Source organism: Nipponia nippon, unplaced genomic scaffold, assembly GCF_047370975.1.
Source record: "Nipponia nippon isolate SJK-2023a ecotype South Korea unplaced genomic scaffold, ASM4737097v1 scaffold_106, whole genome shotgun sequence".
Taxonomy (NCBI): domain Eukaryota; kingdom Metazoa; phylum Chordata; class Aves; order Pelecaniformes; family Threskiornithidae; genus Nipponia; species Nipponia nippon.
The window spans coordinates 14849-19387 of NW_028262298.1; the positions used below are offsets into that span (position 1 = coordinate 14849).

General features: G+C 58.9%; 1 long non-coding RNA gene across 1 annotated transcript; it reads right to left on the minus strand.

Moving 5' to 3' along the window:
• Positions 1–655: 655 nt before the first annotated feature.
• Positions 656–4259, minus strand: LOC148056968 (uncharacterized). Its single transcript, XR_015702106.1, has 3 exons — positions 4131–4259; positions 1836–1935; positions 656–1305 (listed from the first exon to the last, which is right to left on the minus strand). It is a non-coding gene; the product is annotated as an uncharacterized LOC148056968 (long non-coding RNA).
• Positions 4260–4539: the final 280 nt, after the last annotated feature.

The following is a 4539-nucleotide window of genomic DNA, read 5'->3' on the forward strand; positions in this document are numbered from 1 at the left end:
ATTAAGGAAATAAGGAAAAAATTTTAAAATCCCATTGGTGAACTAAAATGGAGATGGACAAGAAGATTTAAAAAGTGATGGCACTAAGGAAAAACAAGAAAGAATAATTAAAAGTTAATGACAGCAAACAAGATGCAAGTAGAAATTTTAAAAGCCAAAGGATTAAGAGAGGAAAGCAGTACAAAGTAGCAACATTGAACTACAATGCAGACATAGACAGAAATTTTTAAAAGCGACAGTGCTAAGGAAAGACAAGAAATCATTCAAAATAAAGACAGTGAACGGAATAAAAGGAGGCATAGAAAGAAAACTTAAAAAGCAATCAGCATTAGGGACAGTGCACTAAAACAGAGATGCAGAAACAAAATTTTAAAAAGCAAGGGCACTAAGGAAAGACAAGAAATAATTGGGAAAATTAAAAAACAGGACATCAGGAAGTGATTTAAAAACCCGCATCGGTGAACTAAAACGGAGACGGAAAAAATGGAAAAAGACAGAAAATTATTTTTGAATCATTTATATAATACAGCAGATATAGGTTTGTATTTGGAAATCCTTCTTTTTATATATATATATATATATATATATGAATACTGTATATATACATATGAATATTATTTTTTTATATATATATATATATATATATAAAGGCGAGAGATTTTTCTCTACTGCAATGCCTCACACCCGTATTTACAGTTTTGAACGTTTTTGATCACACACACGAATTTTCGAGGCCGATTCCTCCTCTTTTGTCCACGTCTCTCCTTGGACCTGGATCGCTTTTAGTACGGACGCTAGTATCTCAGTAAGCTTTTCAAGTACTACTCTAAGATATTTTCAAAACTTATTGACTGAAAAAGCACACAGCTTCTATGACGAAAACAAAGCCTGTTTCTTCTGAACGCCTGAACTCTTACAAACGGCGTCTTTCCTCTTTTAGGACGCAACTATTTTCCCGATATCATTTCCTAGTAAGCGCACAGAAACAGAAGATTGCGCTTTCAGGAAGGCAAAATAAACGGAGGGAAGTCGGCTTTGCACAGGCAGAACACGCTCCAGCGCAGACCTTCTTTTCCTTTTAGGATCTGCGTTAAAATAGTTCCTAGAAAAACTACAGAAGGAAGGAGAGCTGGCGCATTCTTGACGTTAACTTTGAAGTCCATGCTCCAAGCGCCTTAGGAAAAACGCGGACACGCATCGCGGACGTACCTTGTACTCGCAGACCGCTACGCAGCCTTTCCGTCCGTCTTGCGCTTTCACGGCAGAAGAAAGGGCGACCACGGTGAAACGGCGGCAGCTGACACTCTGCTGAGAGAGGAAAAAAAACCTGTAGCATAAAGCTGGGGAGGAGTCCCAAGCTGCCCGGTTTTGTGAAGTCTTGCGAAGGCTACAGCCGAGCGAAGGAAAAAATAGCCCTTTGGAACATATTGCCAAACAACATTCGGCAATAAAACTCGGAGGCGTTTGACACGCGCCCATTTTTTGGTAACTTGCTATTTGCTTCCTGTTATCGTTGTTCTTCCTTCAGAACCTCTACTTGGAGCCAACTTCTTTGCTACCGGTTCAAGCGTTTCCCTTCCTGGTATTACTAGCACACGGGCCCAGGCAAGTCCCTGAACTGCTCTTCCGAACTTCTCCAAACGACAATTACAGCCACAAAAGAGGACTTCAAGAGAGGAAAAGGAGAGGCCGGGCAGCAAAAAAGCTCTGCAGGCTGCCACCAGTCAACATTCCACTCTTTTTTTTTTTTTCTTTTAAATACACCCCCCCCCCCGCCCCCAAATACAAACAAAAAAACCCCATGACCTTGTATTTTTTTTCCTTTGGGAGCTCACCCCTGTCTCAGCACAGTGTCCTCCACAGAGCAGGAAGCGCAGACGATCTGTATCCCGATCTGCACGCGACGAATCCGTGTTCAGAAGAAATAGGCCAGATCTGTAAGACCGGTGTTATTTTGGGGGTTTTAACAATCACAACGCAATTGCATCGACCGACGCGTTTGTGAGAAAACTCCTTAACTTCTAAACGTAGCACCTCCTTGGGTAAAAAAACGTGTGCGAGACTGAAAAAAAGGGATGATTCAGAGCTCCCGCTCACGATGGAGCCGTGGCGAAAGGAATGAAAGTGAAGACAAACAGCAGCAACAGGAAGTGAAATTCGGCTTTAATTCTAGGCACGTGCTTAAGAGACTCTCCAAGCCCACACCTCAATCCTAGGAGCGACTAGCCCTTTTCTGGAAGGACAAACTTTGTTACTTCAAAGTCCTAGACCGAAGGCTCCACGGAACAGAACGTGCACCGAGCCACAGGCCACCGTGCCACCGACGCTCTGATGGCAAAGAAAAACCAAGGAAAACTAAAGTTTAAAGATCGGTTTCCATCGCGTTTCATTCCTTACGTTTCCACTGGCACCTAGGTGCTCCAAAATGAACTCTACTGACACCGCATGTTACTAACAATTTAGTTCTGCGTATCAAAACAACAGGCTATTTCCAGCTCGCCCATCAAAGTAGCACGACCGACCAGAAGAGAAACACCGGACCCTAAAGAAGGGAACAGGCAGCTCTTCATTTCTCCTAGAGGAAAGTCTGTTCTTTTGCCCGGAAGGCAAACAGCCGAAACTGCCAAGGGAGCACTGCAGGAACGCGGCGCGCTCTCTCAGCTGCAATTTGTCATCGGCTTTTCTGCACGGGCAGCGGCTTTGCCTTTCCTCTGGCTTTGATGTGGCGCCCCTGGAGCGTCCTTGACCCGGCAAGGGTTTCTCCCCGCTCCCGCAGCCCCAGACACGCGATTACCTGAGCGCCGAGCGGAATCACCCACGCGGGATTTTCTTCCCGGGACGCAGAAGGTGACGCTGGGAAAGGAGGAGGCAAAAAGGAAGCGGTTTGTCCGGCAGCCACGGCCCTAGAAACTACACCTCCCGGCATGCCCCGGGCAACCAACGTGACCGACCAAAAGCCCCGGATGCCGCGAGACGCAACCCTCCGTGCTTTGGGACCCTGCGGGGACACCGTTCCCCCCGCCGCCGCCGCACGTGGAAGCCCCGCCGAGCCCCCAGCGCGGCTCCGGGCAGCCCCCGCCAACACCTCCGGCTGCCCGCCCCCGCCCGGCGCCGACGCGGCGCGGCGCCCCCCCGCCGCCCCCGGCCGGCGCGGAGCGGCGGCGCGCGCGGCGCGGCCGGCCCGCCCCGGGAGCGGCGCGGCTCGGCGCGCGCCCCCCGCCCCGGAGCGGCGCGGCTCGGCGCGGCGCCCCCCGCCCCGGAGCGGCGCGGCTCGGCGCGGCGCCCCCCGGCCCCGGAGCGGCGCGGCTCGGCGCGGCGCCCCCCCGCCGCCCGGCCCCGGAGCGGCGCGGCTCGGCGCGGCGCCCCCCCCGCCGCCCGGCCCCGGAGCGGCGCGGCTCGGCGCGGCGCCCCCCCGCCGCCCGGCCCCGGAGCGGCGGCGCGCGCGCCCCCCCCCGCCGCCCGGCCCCGGAGCGCGGCGCGGCGCTCCCCCGCCCGGCCCCGGACCGGCGCGGCGCCCCCCCGCCGCCCGGCCCCGGACCGGCGCGGCTCCCCCCCCGCCCGGCCCCGGACCGACGCGGCTCGGCGCGGCGCTCCCCCGCCGCCCGGCCCCGGCGGGGCTCGGTGCGGCGCCTCTCCGCCGCCCGGCCCCGGACCGGCGCGGCGCCTGCCCAGCATCGAATCAGTGCGGCTCAGATCGGCGCGGCGGCCCCCGGCGCCCGGCCCCAGAGCGGCGCGGCTCGGCGCGGCGCCCGCCCGGCCCCGGACCGGCGCGGCTCGGCTCGGCGCGACGCTCTCCCGCCGCCCGGCCCCGGCGCGGCTCGGCGCTGCCCCGCCGCCCGGCCCCGGCGCGGCTCGGCGCTGCCCCGCCGCGCGGCTCGGCGCTGCCCCGCCGCCCGGCCCGCACCGGCGCGGCGCCCGCCCAGCATCGAACCAGCGCGGCTCAGCTCGGCGCGGCGCCCCCCGCCGCCCGGCCCCGGAGCGGCGCGGCGCCCCCCCGCCGCCCGGCCCCGGGAAGCCCCACCCGCCCGGCTCCCACACGGCACCGCACCCTCCCCGCTCCGTGCCTCCCGCCGGCCCGGCCGCTCCCCCCCCCAGGCACCGCCGCCCTTCTCGGGACTTTCCCCGCTCACCTCCTCCCTGCCTGCAGCCGCAGCCGGGCTCCCGCTGGCCCCTCCGCGGGGGGAAGCTCCACCCACGGCGCGATGCCCGCCCCCGATGCACCTCGCAGGCGCTGGCGAAGCTCCGCCCTCCCAGCGGAAAACCCCGCCCTCTGCAGCCAAGCTCTGCCCTGCACACAGCACGCATGAGCCGGTGAAGCTCCGCCCCCTCGGCAAAGCTCCACCCTCCCATGGCAAAGCTCCGCCCCCCGCAGCAAAGCCCCGCCCCTGAGACAGCGCGCATGCGCAGACAAAGCTCCGCCCTTCACAGCAAACCTCCGCCCTCCCACGGCAAAGCTCCGCCCCCCGCAGCAAAGCTCCGCCCCTGAGACAGCGCGCATGCGCAGACAAAGCTCCGCCCTTCACAGCAAACCTCCGCCCT